Source organism: Lynx rufus, unplaced genomic scaffold (genome assembly GCF_022079265.1).
Source record: "Lynx rufus isolate CCGP_SWC_20201006 ecotype Redwood Valley unplaced genomic scaffold, mLynRuf1.p SCAF_12, whole genome shotgun sequence".
NCBI classification, from domain to species: Eukaryota; Metazoa; Chordata; class Mammalia; order Carnivora; family Felidae; genus Lynx; species Lynx rufus.
The window spans coordinates 18490693-18505796 of NW_025814826.1; the positions used below are offsets into that span (position 1 = coordinate 18490693).

General features: G+C 40.2%; 4 non-coding genes across 4 annotated transcripts; 3 read left to right on the top strand and 1 right to left on the bottom strand.

Moving 5' to 3' along the window:
• Nucleotides 1-13366: 13366 nt before the first annotated feature.
• On the bottom strand, nucleotides 13367-13439 carry TRNAR-ACG (transfer RNA arginine (anticodon ACG)). Its single transcript has one exon. It is a non-coding gene; the product is annotated as a tRNA-Arg (tRNA).
• A 358-nt stretch (nucleotides 13440-13797) lies between these two features.
• On the top strand, nucleotides 13798-13890 carry TRNAY-GUA (transfer RNA tyrosine (anticodon GUA)). Its single transcript has 2 exons — nucleotides 13798-13834; nucleotides 13855-13890. It is a non-coding gene; the product is annotated as a tRNA-Tyr (tRNA).
• A 528-nt stretch (nucleotides 13891-14418) lies between these two features.
• TRNAY-GUA (transfer RNA tyrosine (anticodon GUA)) lies at nucleotides 14419-14509 on the top strand. Its single transcript is given in 2 exon segments — nucleotides 14419-14455; nucleotides 14474-14509. It is a non-coding gene; the product is annotated as a tRNA-Tyr (tRNA).
• Nucleotides 14510-14646: 137 nt separating this feature from the next.
• Nucleotides 14647-14719, top strand: TRNAA-AGC (transfer RNA alanine (anticodon AGC)). The gene has a single exon. It is a non-coding gene; the product is annotated as a tRNA-Ala (tRNA).
• Nucleotides 14720-15104: the final 385 nt, after the last annotated feature.

The following is a 15104-nucleotide window of genomic DNA, read 5'->3' on the forward strand; positions in this document are numbered from 1 at the left end:
GCAGCTTTCAAGATCTTATTATGTTTTTATATAATACTGCATGAAATGCCATTTTCTTTCTCTGTTTCTTATTCTCCTCTACCACCAAATTACAGTCAAATGAGCCTAAATATACATTGTAAGTGAAAATTGGTATTATAACTCTGACAGTTATGAAGTCATTAAAACTCTACTTTAACTCTTGAGTTACTGGATTTTTTTTTAATTGACATAATCAAGTAGGAAAAGCCCTAGTTTGAAAGTTAGGAAAGCTGGTTCTAATCTAAACTCTTACTACCTAGCCCTGTGACCAAGTGAGATGAGAATATGGCTAATTGCTCTGTGTCTCCATTTTCTTATCTGCTCTGACCACCTTCCAAGTTACTGTGAGACCAGATGAAATAGCTGAGGTGAAAGAACTTTACAGAATCAAGTATTTGGCAAATATGAGGTGGTTTTATGTGAATTTGTATATGTTTGTATAATGTGACTTCTTACATAGATAAACTCTTACCCAACAAAACCCAGGAAGATACCCAGTACTAATGGCTCCAGTGATCAGCAAGTACTTGGAACTCTGCATTCAACAAGCAAGTGCTATTTTCCATTTGATAGGAACCTAAGATAAATAGCCCTGTCTGTGGATAATTTCAGCTACTACATTTCCTTCCTGAAGTCTTTTAAAGCAAAAGGTCAGGCCTATTTTTGAAGAGCAACTGTAAATCACAAAGTTCCTTTCTTTCTCTCCCAGACCTCATTTTTCTTTCTCACATGGAATGCTTTACTTCTACTCACAGCTTATCCAGAGAGCTGGTACAAGAGTAGAAAGATGAGAACAGGACATGAATCAGAATCAGAATCAGATGGTCGGATTAAATTCATGAAGGGGTTCTTGTTAATGTTCCCCACAGAGGGCTAATTACCGGTTACAATGATGAATGTGTATGAATGAGGAAATGAATCTACAGAATGTCCATTGGCTACATAGAAACAAGGATCAACTCTTCATTTGAGGAGAGGCTATTTAGGCATCTTGTAGAAATCAACAGAAGCTGCCATCCAGAGTCACCTGCAGGTCTTCTAAATTCATAAGCATCTTAGCAGAGAAGCACCAAGAGGAAACATGCTCACTGTGATCTTCATAAAGGGTCAAATGAACCAGCACTTCAGTGGCTTAACACCTAGTCCTGGGCTTCAGGTTATCAGAGTAGGTGATTTCATATAAGGTTTCAAAGTCCATCTATTTATTTTTTCCTCTTTTACATAAGAACATAATAAAATACATATATGGATTTTTGTTTACCAAAATACACATATTTTAATTCTTTGAGAATAAATGACATTCTATTTCTACATTTTAAATGGTATGTATGCTAAAACACATCTGATGTGGCCTAAAATACACCCACCTGTAATGCACTGCCTGATCTTCTGATCTACAGAGAGGGTTCCACTTAGGGCTACATAATCTCTGTGGTTGGCACAATGATGACTCCTCCAAGATGTACTTATCCTAATTCCCAGAACCAGTGAATATATTACCTTTTACAGTAAGAGGGACTTTGTAGATGTCATTGCCAATGATTCTGAGATAGGGAGATTATCCTGGATTATCCAAGTGGGCACAATCTAATCACATGGCTCCTTAAAAATGGAGAATTTTTCCTGGCTATGAGAGAGATGTGATGATTGAAGAATGGTCAGAGATATGCTCTGAAGTTAGAGGAAGAAAAGGGCCATAAACCAAGGTATGCAGGCAACCTCTAAAAGTTGGAAATTTTAAGGAAATGGATTCTTCTCTAGAGCTTCCAAAAAAGAAATGCAGCTCTGCCACCACCTTGATTTTTGTCCCGTGACACACGTCAAACTTCTGACCTTCTGACTGTATGAGTTTAACACTGAATCAGTGCTCCTCACTTGTTTCTTTATTGTCCTTACTCCTTATTCTAGATTTCTTTTTCTTTTTCTTTTTTTTTTATTCCTTCATCCTGAGTATCTAACTTCATTTTCTCCTTGGTCTCTTCTCTTCCCTGGTTCTCAATACTCCATCTCCTTCCCTGTTCTCCTCCCTTCTCCCACTCCCACCTTTCTTCCATTTGACATTTATTCCTTTGTTTTAGTCTCCTAATCTCTCTGCTGGCCACTACCAATGCCATGTCCATGTTTACTGGTCTTTATAAATCTACCCCCAACCAGCGCAGGAGGGAGAGATAGCAAATAGTCTGGGTAACAATATTCAGAAAGGTGAATATTTTCAAATTCAAGCACAGATACTCATAATGCTGATAGGTCAGAGAGGAACAGAAGTATTTTTCCAACAATTCTCTGAGTGTATTGACAGAAAAATAATTCATAGTGACTACATTCATTATTTGAATGTATGGCAAGGTAATTTATTGAGACATTAATTGTGTTTTGTCCTTAGTGAGACTCAAAGGAATGAGGGCTGTCCTTCTGAGATTCATCTTATAAAGGTCACTCCCTTGCTATTGTGACCTTGGAGGTTAAATATAATGGTAGAGAGACACCTAGAAAACTACCACCCAGGCTTTTGTTTGGGTGCTTGGGCTATTATAAGGGCTGTTAGAAAGAAATGTGAGGGAGAGAAGTAGCCCTGTTATGAGGGCCTTTGGACTAAAGATGGGTTTGGAAGTTTGGAGGGGAGCTCCCAGAGTAGCCCAGACTTGTGCCTCTGTTAGAGTAAGCAGTTAGATTCTAGCAGGATACCCAGAAGCCAGCAAAGAGGAAGTCATGGCCACCTATCAGGGAAGTCAGAGGCCTGTCCTGGCAGCACTCCACAAGAAGCCAGATCAAACCAGACAGGCCCAAGAAGGTGGGTGTCATGACACGAAAACCCTGGCCAAAAAAGGAAGAAAAGGCCAAAACCCAGCTTCCAAGAAATCCCTGCCCCTAGTAATGAATATTCCACCCCTAGTTTGTAACTGTCAATAAAAGATAGAAACCCAAACCCCAGTACGCACAGCTCTTCTTCTCTTTCTCTAAGTCACCCGCTTGTCACATCTGAAGAGTATACTCTAGCTTTAATAAACTTTCCCACTTGTGTCATTCATCCCTGTGTTGTGTCTGTTCTTGAATTCTTTCTCGTGAGGAGACCAAGAAGCTTCAGCAACACCTTTGGGACAGGCTGGGTCAAGGCTCCAGGGCCCAGGGTCTCCCCAGTTTACTGGCAATATCTCCACAGGGGAGAGCCCCTCTGATGAGATAGCACTTGGATGCTGGGTGACAGACAAATTTAAGTCATGGCTTCTTAGCCATAACAAAAGATTCCTTTACCCACACCTGGCCCCTCAAAGGAATCCTATGGGGTTGGACACAGAGACCCCAGGAGCAATGAGGCTGGAGCAAGATGAAGGGCTAGAAACTCACTTGGAGGAGGAAGACAGAAAACCTGAGGACCCCATACATCCCTAGGAAGTGGGGAAGACTCTAAAAACCTGGCTGAGGTGAAATTTCTTGCTACCTTGTTAAACTGCAGCTCTCAGTCAGAATTAAATTTAGAACATATAATGTATTTAGATGATGAAGAAACTTACCTAAGATCTTTTTTCAAATGTCACTTCTTCAAAGGCTTTCCCAGACTACCATGCCTAGAACTATAACCCACCTCATGCTTCCTATTCCCTACTTTTTTCCTTCATACCTTTCACTAACATACTTTTTAGTCTTGATTTATTGTCTGTCTCCCACACTGTGAAGGCAACGATTTTGGGCTATTTTTGTGTTCTGCTGTATCCCCAGTGCTTAAAATAATGCCTGACACATGGTAGACAGCAAGGAAATATTTGTTAAATGAGTAAATGTTTAACCTGTATCACAGAATAGAGAAATTCCTACCTGCTAGAAATCCAAAAGCTGCTAGAATCTTTAGCCTTTAGGAAGACTTAGTATATTAATTTTTTTGCATATTAATATGAACAATTTGATTAATATAAAAATTAATGGTAGCTTGGCACCCAATAAGGCCTCTGACTCAATTACAGAGCTATCTTTTTTTTTTTTTTAATTTTTTTTTTCAACGTTTATTTATTTTTGGGACAGAGAGAGACAGAGCATGAACGGGGGAGGGGCAGAGAGAGAGGGAGACACAGAGTCGGAAACAGGCTCCAGGCTCTGAGCCATCAGCCCAGAGCCCGACACTGGGCTCAAACTCACGGACCGCGAGATCGTACTGCGCCACCCAGGCGCCCCAATTACAGAGCTATCTTAAAAAATTTTAGCAGCTTGCCCTCCCTTACTCCTCACTGATGTGAAGGCAAATCCATCCCCAGAGCACCAGTCCTTCCCCAACAAAGAAAAACCTTTATCCAAGAAACACAAGTCCACTTCTCCAAACCCCTCTTTTTCCAGCCACCCCTCCTAAGCACCTAAGTAACATTTATCTGTATATTATTCTTGAGCTCTTCTAGAGTACAAAGTATAACTTAGATTAAGTTATGTATAACCAGTTTCTGTAAAACAAAGCCATTTCCAAATTGCAGATGGCTCAAATTAGCAGTGATTTCCAGAATGACATCTTAGAGTCAGAGTCTACATTTGTATTTTTCCCAGTGCTAAAAATGAAGTAGGAACTAACAAATATCTTTTGATTAACTGGTTAATTCTTACAACACATGTCATTTCTGAGAAAAGCCTTTCTCCAAAAAGAGGCCTAAACATGCTCAGTATTAAATGGGTGGGATACAGCTTTCGGGAACTTTCATGCTGTTCCCGGGCTGTCCCCAAGAAGCAAAACTAAATTCCCAGAATCCAATCAGCAGTAATAGGACAGCTGTTAACACTTTCTGCTCGCTACTGGGGCTGCCAACTCAGCTTTGTAATAGTGGAAAAATCCTATTACTGTATCAACTTCTTCAGCTCCTGAGAGCCCCCCCACCCCAGGCAGGTCCTTGTTCCCAGGCCCAGAAAGAGGGAATCTTACCTCGTGAAGGTTTTTTCCTTCTGAGTAATCTGTCCTGGTACCCAAATATCTCTACTCCCGAAACATTGTCCAGAGTCATCTATAATGCACTTTATTTTCTGGTGAAGAATAATTGGGGAGAAAATTTTTAGTGAAAATTTTCACTTTGGGAATGAAATTCCAACATTTTCTTAAATATTTTTAGAATGATCTATTTGGGCATGTTAATTATTAAACTGACATTTTTCAGGATTATTTATTATAATTGCAGAAAGCAGTATTTTATTATTTTTTTTTATATGAAGTTTATTGACAAATTGGTTTCCATACAACACCCAGTGCTCATCCCAAAAGGTGCCCTCCTCAATACCCATCACCCACCCTTCCCTCCCTCCCACCCCCCATCAACCCTCAGTTTGTTCTCAGTTTTTAACAGTCTCTTATGCTTTGGCTCTCTCCCACTCTAACCTCTTTTTTTTTTTTCCTTCCCCTCCCCCATGGGTTCCTGTTAAGTTTCTCAGGATCCACATAAGAGTGAAACCATATGGTATCTGTATTTCTCTGTATGGCTTATTTCACTTAGCATCACACTCTCCAGTTCCATCCACGTTGCTACAAAAGGCCATATTTCATTTTTTCTCATTGCCACGTAGTATTCCATTGTGTATATAAACCACAATTTCTTTATCCATTCATCAGTTGATGGACATTTAGGCTCTTTCCATAATTTGGCTATTGTTGAGAGTGCTGCTATGAACATTGGGGTACAAGTGCCCCTATGCATCAGTACTCCTGTATCCCTTGGGTAGATTCCTAGCAGTGCTATTGCTGGGTCATAGGGTAGGTCTATTTTTAATTTTCTGAGGAACCTCCACACTGCTCAGAAAGCAGTATTTTAAAGCTAACCTAGGTTTAAAAGTAACAAATGATAGCCATCAGGAACAGAAAAATATTAAGTCTACTTATTGATTAACTTATAGCATAACAGTTTTATATAAAATGCCTTCATTTCAAAAGTTGCTTCATTGTATTTAGCATGGAATTTGTTTTTTAAACAATACATAGTATACTCAGAAAATAAAATTTTAGCTACCGAAACCTGAAAGATGCAGGTTATTCTGAGTAAGAGGGTAAAAAGAATAAAAGTGATTCACTTCCCTTCTTTCTACTTTTCTTTGTTCTCTCTTAAGTCTTTTCTCAGCACATGCGATCCCTCAAACTAAAGGATTTGAAAGGAGGTGGGAAGTGATGGCTTTTAGGATCACAGGAGCATTTGTATTTTTAAAAGATGATTCATTCTTTCATGAATTAAAAATAAATCTGTCGAATGAACAATAATAACCAACAGTCATAGTGCTTACTACCTGAAGCTGCCCTAAGAGCTTCTTATTAGCTTGATATATTTTATATTTATATATTCACTTAATACACCATCTAAGGGACAAGTACTATCAGCATTATCACTCCCCCATTTCCACACTAAGAAACTAAACCACACAAAGTTTAAATAAACTTGGCCAACATCATCCAGTTAGTAAGACGTGGAACAGGCTTGTCCTCAAATCCATGGTTTTAACAGCTGCGCTATATTGCCTCTCCATGGTGATCTTAGATTTCCAACTACATTTGTCCTTCCTGAAAACTAACCCTCTCCATGTCCTGCCCAACTCCGTCCCAGAGCTCTCATTTTCAAAAGAATATTCATTTCTGTCACTCTATTATGTATCTTTCTCTTTAACTGCCCTTTGGAGTAATCATCCTCACTTAATTCTCAGGGCCTGCTTCAAAAGCAAATCCTCAAAGACTCGAAATCCTCAAATTCTGCAAGAGCAAATTCCCAAACACTTCCTCTGTTGCTGCTTCCTCCTCCTCCTCCTCCTCCTCCTCCTCCTGCTCCTATTCCTCCTCCCCCCCCCTCCCTCCACTCCCAGCTCCCTGTAGCATTTGTTTACCTGGGAAGCCTGTGTAGCCTTGGTAGCTGTCTGCCACTTTCTCTTGTCTGACCAATGAATAACTGCAGCATTAATCAAGTGAGTGAAAAGTTGGATTTTTTTTTTTTAATTTTAAAAGTGATTCTAGAGCTGTGGATATTACTAAACAATCCTGACTAAAAATTTTGGTAAAGTTCCTGCCATAATTTTACAGGATAATAGACAGTGCTAAGAAAACTTTTAATATATTTTTAAATAGTATTTAGTACACAGTAAGTACTAAATATATATATATAGTATATTATATATATTTAGTACATATATGTATTTATTGTGTGTGTGTGTGTGTATATATATATATATATATATATATATATATAGTACTATGTGCCAGACACTATTCTAAGTGTTTAATATAGATTAATTCATTTAATCCTCACAGCAAGACTCTGAAGTTGGTACTATTATTTCTCATTTCATAGATGGGAAAACTGGAGCTGTTAATTAACCTGTGACTTTAATAACAAGAGAACCAGCATTTGGACTCAGGTAGTCTAGCTCTAGGGTCTGTCTGCCTAATTATGACACCACCATAGCACCATAAGACATTTGAATTCTGTAAAGTCAGATATAACTACTTATTTAATATCAAAACAGCATTTATACTCAGTATACTCAAATTTGTTCCTCCCCTATTAAAAGTGAATACCATAGGTCTATAAATCCAAGTTAATACATTCTATTCCATTATTCTGATTCCACAAGATTGGGATGAGAACATTTGCTATTATATGTAAAAACAAGGCATTTCAATATCATTTATACAATAGGATGTATAGTTTTCCATGACTTTAATTATCTATTCATAATAAAAGAAATTATACTCAATTTCTCCATTGTGCAAAATAAGGTACAATTTTTGAAGTTTCTATTAGTAAAAATATACCATTATTATGTCAGATGACTAAATTAATAACCCTTTATTATTTCTTCATAGGAAATACAACATGGCAAACTAATTTTTCCTAAAGGACCTGGAATTTTATCTCACATCATTTAAAATAAACGTGTGTGTTCCACAGCAATTTATTTTGTTTCTGGTAGTCTGTGTATGTCAAATTGCCACTGTGAAAAGCACAGTACCCTCCACACTCTGGACCTACCAGTCTTTATTTTTTCCTTTGGCACTCCCCACTGTTAAGCCTACTATAGATATTATTTATCGTCAACCTGTTGTCTGTCTGTCCCTTCAAAATATATGCTCCGAGAGCAGAAATTTGTGGCTGTTTTGCTTACTGCTGCATCCTCAGCACTATAATAGTGCCTGGAACATAGTAGAGACTGAATAAATGTTTATTAAAGGAATAAATATGAATCTCTGAAGAAAATCTCCCTGCAACATCTTTTCCCAGCCCTAGTCCTCCAAATCTTACCTTTGGGAAAGACACTGTATGAACAAGATGATAGCTCTACTTTTCCTGAGTGTGAAAGACTGCAAATGAACTTGCAGTCTTATGGAGCCCTGGGAATTGGATGGGTCAGTCTTGCAATCTCCCTGTAGTGTAAATGGTTCCTTTTAACCTCCTTAAGAGAAGTAGGGGGCCAAGGGTTGCTCTCATTAAAATCTTCTGATATAGTGATTTGGCTTATAATTCAGGATTTAGCTTGGCTTAATCATCCTGATTCCATATTTGCAAATTTTCCTACTTGCTAAAATTTATTTCATGGTCATTCACAATAATATATATTAAATAAGGTATATAAACAGTAACACACAAAACACATATTGATCACTTAAGATAATGTTGTGAACAGAGGCTCACAGGAACTTAACCTTGTATTTTTCCTAAAAGCAAAGGTTCAGTATTCACTAAACCACTGTTTGTGGTGACTATATAGAACCTAACTACTGCAAATAACACAAATGAACTGTATCTCCTGGAGTTATCCGGAACAGTTCCCTTTCTAACCTTGAAAATGCTATCTCTGTGGTTTCTCATAACAAGCAAATGTTCTCATTCCAATCTTTTGGAATCCTTCTTGGAAACAGTACACATTTACAGAAAGCCATGGATGAGGAATCAGTAAACCTGAGTTCAGCCCTGCTCCCCCAACCTGAAGAGTTATCCTGAAGAAATTATTTAACATTTCTTGGTAGAGCCTCCTGCTCTGCAGAACAGTTTCAACTGAAAGGAAGAACTTGAAAGTTCTTTCATATGCATATTTCAGCAGGTTTGATTTCTTCTGAGGCCTGTCTCCTTGGTTTGCAGATGGCCACTTTCTTGCTGTGTATTCACGTGGTTGTCTCTCCATGCATGCACATGTCTGGTGTTCTCTCTCCCTGTGTCCTAATCTAATAAGGACAGTAGTCATATTGGATGAGGGCCCACCCTAATGACCTCATTTTAATCTAATTATCTTTTTAAAGGTCCCCATCTCCAAATACAGTAACATTCTGAGGCACTGGGGGTTAGTATTAGAATTTGGAGAGGGGTAGGAGAAAATTAGCCCATAATATACACCATTAGTCTCTCAAAATTGTGCCAGATTTTGGTTTGCTTTATATTTGCACCATGAATTCTTTTTTTTTTTCCCTTCAAGCATTTTATTTTGGCAAAACTTTGCAGATCTCTAATGAATATTTTTTAATGCTGGATGCATGCTAGAAACCATGTCAAGAATATAGATATTAATAAACATAGGTACTAATTTCAAAAATAACTCATGAAATAAGGACATTATATTAGTGCCAACTTTAGATCAAACACTTAAGTGTCTGTCATTGTACTAGCTGCTATAGGATATTATTTTAATTTCCAAAAATATCTTCTTTTTTTATGAAATTTATTGTCAAATTGGTTTCCATACAACACCCAGTACTCATCCCAACAGGTGCCCTCCTCAATGCCCATCACCCACTTTCCCCTCCCTCCCACCCCCCATCAACCCTCAGTTTATTCTCAGTTTTTAAGAGTCTCTTATGGTTTGGCTCCCTGCCTCTCTGTAACTTTTTTTTCTCCCTTCCCCTCCCTCATGGTCTTCTGTTAAGTTTCTCAGGATCCACATCAGAGTGAGAACATATGGTATCTGTCTTTCTCTGTATGACTTATTTCACTTAGCATCACACTCTCCAGTTCCATCCACGTTGCTACAAAAGGCCATATTTCATTCTTTCTCATTGCCATGTAGTATTCCATTGTATATATAAACCACAATTTCTTTATCCATTCATCAGGCTCTTTCCATAATTTGGCTATTGTTGAAAGTGCTGCTATAAACACTGGGGTGCAAGTGCCCCTATGCATTAGCACTCCTGGATCCCTCGGGTAAATTCCTAGCAGTGCTATTGCTGGGTCATAGGGTAGATCTATTTTTAATTTTTTGAGGAAACTCCACACTGCTTTCCAGAGTGGCTGCACCAGTTTGCCTTCCCACCAACAGTGCAAGAGGGTTCCCGTTTCTCCACATGCTCGCCAGCATCTATAGTCTCCTGATTTGTTCATTTTAGCCACTCTGACTGGTGTGAGGTGGTATCTCAGTGTGGTTTTGATTTCTATTTCCCTGATGAAGAGTGATGTTGAGCATCTTTTCATGTGCCTGTTGGCCATCCGGATGTCTTCTTTAGAGAAGTGTCTATTCATGTTTTCTGCCCATTTCTTCACTGGATTATTTAATTTTTGGGTGTGGAGTTTGGTGAGTTCTTTATAGGTTTTGGATACTAGCCCTTTGTCAGATATGTCATTGACAAATATCTTTTCCCAATCCTTTGGTTGCCTATAAGTTTTGTTGATTGTTTCCTTTCTCTTTATCTTCAAGAGGTCCCAATAGTTCATTTTTGCTTTTAATTCCCTTGCTGTTGGAGATGTGTCAAGTAAGAAATTGCTGCGGCTGAAGTCAGAGAGATTTTTTCCTGCTTTCTCCTCTAGGGTTTTGATGGTTTCCTGCCTCACATTCAGGTCCTTTATCCATTTTGAGTTTATTTTTGTGAATGGTGTAAGAAAGTGGTCTAGTTTCATTCTTCTGCATGTTGCTGTCCAGTTCTCCCAGCACCATTTGTTAAAGAGACTATCTTTTTTTCACTGGATATTCTTTCCTGCTTTGTCAAAGATTAGTTGGCCATACTTTTGTGGGTCCAATTCTGGAGTCTCTATTCTATTCCATTGGTCTATATGTCTGTTTTTGTGCCATGGACCATGAATTCTTTATAAAGCTCTTTGTATTTTTTTCCAGAAATTTCTAATTATCTTTGGCTTGCTTTTTGAGAAAAGTGACAAGCCGTTATCATATCTCTAAAGTCTTCCTGGTCCTTAATCACACTGTTATGAAAGACTCCCCTTTCTTCTTAGAGCCCTCTGACACACCTTTTGTTTTTTCCTAATTTGTCCTGATTGCTTTCTTGGCTGGTTCCCTTTTTACTTAAATTCTATGTACTCCTCTTCTTGGATTTTTTTTTTTTTTTTTTTTTTTTTTTTTTTTTTTTTTTTACTGAAGTACATCTATGGCAGACACAGAGATTTGCTGCTAGATTGATTGCCTTTCAAGAAAGAACTGCCCAGCTGCAGAGAGGATAGTTAACTGAGAGCCTCCAGGTGTTACCTCCTTTAGGGTCTACCTCAGCTTTCCAGAGGAGGTATTCAGTCTTTGGCCTATGACTGAGCAAAGTGATGGTCTGAAAACCTAGTCATTCCTACCCAATTCAGGACTCCTCTGAAGGGAAATCTTCGCTCTGCAGGTACCAAGCCTATCAGGTCCACATTGCTGTCTAACTACCCCTACCTAATACCGTGTCCTCTCCTTTTCCATTCACAGATGTTACTCCCCACTATAATTTTATACTCTAGTTCTGTGTCAACTCCTGCTTCCTAGAGAACCCAATCAGTATAACATCTTCAAGTAATGTTTATTTTTTTGTTTCAGAAAGGAGTCATAGGATTTAAATTTTATGACACCTTGCAAGTGTGAACTATTTATTCTCATATGTGATTGCTACTTTGATTGTTTATACAGTTCTGGGTTCAAATTATTTCCCCAGAGAACTTCAAGAATCTTGCTCTACTGTGTTCTAGCACCCAGTATTGCTGATAAGAAATCTGATCAAAATCTGATTTTCATTCTTTTGTAGCTAGCCTGTTTTTTGTTTGTTTTGTTTTATTTCTTTCTGTCCCCATCTCTGAAAGCCTAGGCTTTCATCTTTATCCTCAATGATTTTTACATTTCACTAGGCTGTCCAGGCATGGTTGTTTTCTGTCACAAGTAAGAGAGCCAGAAATCATCCACCATCTTGGCCCTCTTGGAGGGTGTTACTCTGGTCTGGCTGACTGCTGGGGAAAGAGTGCAAGAAGGGGATACACCAAGAAGCTAGAGTTTCTCCCACAGTGTAATGATGGCCATGACCGTGACCTCTGCAAATAATCAACCCCTTACTTGTCACCCTTGTAAAATGAGAAGAAAGTAAGAATAAGTTGGAGGCTCTTTCCTTGGAGACTCATTTTGAAAGTTCTGTCAACAAACTTGGGAGAAGGCCTGCAACATATGGCCGCAACTTCCCACAGAGGTAATTTTTTTAAACTCTCAGGAATACTATGTAACTTGAAACAAATATTAGCTTGTTACCTGCAAAAATGGCAAAATGTTCACTAGGAAACAAAAATAAAACCCACCATCATTTTGTTCAAATTGTACTTGTCCCCCCCCCCCCAATTTTTAGCTTCCTTTAACTGTTTATGTGACCTTAAGGAGACTGCTTTCCCAGTTAAAAACTAGTCCTTTCTCCTAACCCCACATTTTCTCCTCCCTAACTTATATCTTCCCGAATTTCACATTTTTTTTTAAAGCTTTTACTTTTGGAAATTGCTATTTTCCTTGAGGAAATTTAAGAGAATTCTAAACTACCCTCCACAAATAAGATCAATAACTTCAAAATAAAAATCCAATGTATTCAAACCAACATTATGCCCTCTCGGTTAAAAGACCCTTGAGAACAGAATCCAAGTTATTCGATGTTTTTTATGCTATGCTTACAACCTAGGAGAGGCTCGATACACTAATTAAGATGAAATGTAAAACAGGAACCGAATCAAAAATACCTTAACTTTCTTTCGTCAGCACTGTCAGGGCGTGTGCGTGGGCAGTTTTTCTCGTGACTTTGGTGACTAAAGTCCAACTATTTTACAAGACCCGACGAATGAAGCTGCTGCAGAAGCAGCCCTGGCATTTCAACCAGCTTCCTCACGGGGACTGCGGGCTTCACTTTCCCTAACCCAGCTTCCTACCTGGAGTTCCTGAGCGGCTGATCTCCCCAGCTTTCCCCAGAGCCTCCCCCCGCCCGTGTCGGAAACGCTCTCGCGGGCAGTTAGCCGCGCGGCCGCGGCTGCCTCTCCTTAGTGCTCGAGAGAATTCGACGGGGCGGCACTGGAAGCGACGCACAACAGATTTCTGGACTCGAAGTGCAGTAAAATACTCTCGGCATTTGTGACTTGAGGAACCCTGAAGAAGTAATAATCTTTGCTTTATAAAAAAATCATTGTGACAAAAATGCCGAGCCAGGCAGGAGTCGAACCTACAATCTTCTGATCCGTAGTCAGACGCGTTATCCATTGCGCCACTGGCCCTCCACACAAGGAGAAACTGAGGGGACATACAGATTAGAGTGGTAAGGCCACACTCGGGCAGTCGCTCCCAATATAGGGTGGTAAAGGAAAAGTAAAGGAAAGTGGTGTCGGAGTTGCTGAGTCTTGGTACCACTAGCTCTAGGACACACGCATTAGGGGTCCTTTCCGGGGTCTGTCAGGATCCCACGAAGGGGAGCCAGGTTGTGTTTCTGCGCACGCGTGAAACAATACACAGGCATTTACTCCCTTCCCCTCCCCGTCCCGGAATACGCATGCTCTATTCAGTCTCTAGCCCGCAGCTGTGCTCGCTCGGGTTCTTGAACATTGAGTCTCAAGGGGCACGGACAGTTTGCCCGTCCCTTCGATAGCTCAGCTGGTAGAGCGGAGGACTGTAGCTGACTTCCTGGCAGGAGACATCCTTAGGTCGCTGGTTCGATTCCGGCTCGAAGGAGACAAGTACGCTTTTTGTCAACTTTCTACGATTTACGGCCCTTTCCACGGGTCTCCTTTCCTAATATAATATTCCAACGAACACTTGGAGATTCTGGTACTTTCGCTCCAGTTTTGGCCTATGGCAGCAACCCTCGTATGAAATATTTTGTGAATTACCCAAGCGGGGACGTGCTGTCCTAGTAACAAGCGCCGAAGTGAGTCTGCGCTCTGCGGGGCGGCTGCCAGTTCCCGGCCTTCTGCTCCTTTCTAAATCGTCTTTGGCGTTTCCCGAGTCCCCTGAGCATACAGAGAAAGGTCCCGAGCCAGCCAGCCGCCTGCTCTTTTCCTCAGAGCTCCGGGGAGAGGGGGCAACTCGAACGCTCTTTCCAGCGGCCATGAGAAGTTGGGGTGGGGGGGTGGGGTCACCAGAAGGATACCTTGTGATGGGCAAACCTGGGAGTCGGGAAAGAAACGCGGTAGAAAGCACACGAAGCTTAGAAAATGAGTAAACATTATAAAGAAAAGTCGGCACTCTGTCTCCCCGCTCCCTTCGATAGCTCAGCTGGTAGAGCGGAGGACTGTAGGCCCTGATGTCCCTAGCCATCCTTAGGTCGCTGGTTCGATTCCGGCTCGAAGGAGAGTGTTTATTGATTTTTGTTACTTTGGCCTCAGCTGTGACGCCAGATCAAGAACGTGATTAAGAAAAACATTTTTTCCATTTCTAAATGCTCTGACCTCTCTCTAGGGGAAGAGATAACCGGCCGTGCCCAGCGGTGGGGGATTAGCTCAAATGGTAGAGCGCTCGCTTAGCATGCGAGAGGTAGCGGGATCGATGCCCGCATCCTCCAACCCTTTTCTCATTCCGTGTAATAGTTTTTCTTTCGATTCTCATTCAACTCAAGTAGAACTTGAAATCAGCTCTCAGGCAAGTGAGAGACAAGGCGAACTTGAGGTTACCGTTTCCTAAAACTCCCCAGACGAGGGATAATGGGTGCTGACGGAGTTTATTCTTACAACTTAAAAATTTTAGACCCATTTACTTTGGGAGGTTCACGAAATTGGTTCTTTTTCTGTCCAAAAATGGTTACAGATTGCAGTCCCATCTGTTCCCACTTTGTGATTTGTACTCGATCGCTGCACTTCCAAGGACCCATTTGATACTAAACTGCCCGGATTTAAGGGGGGACTGACAGAAAAACAACGCAAAAAACATTGAACTTGGAAAAGGACGCT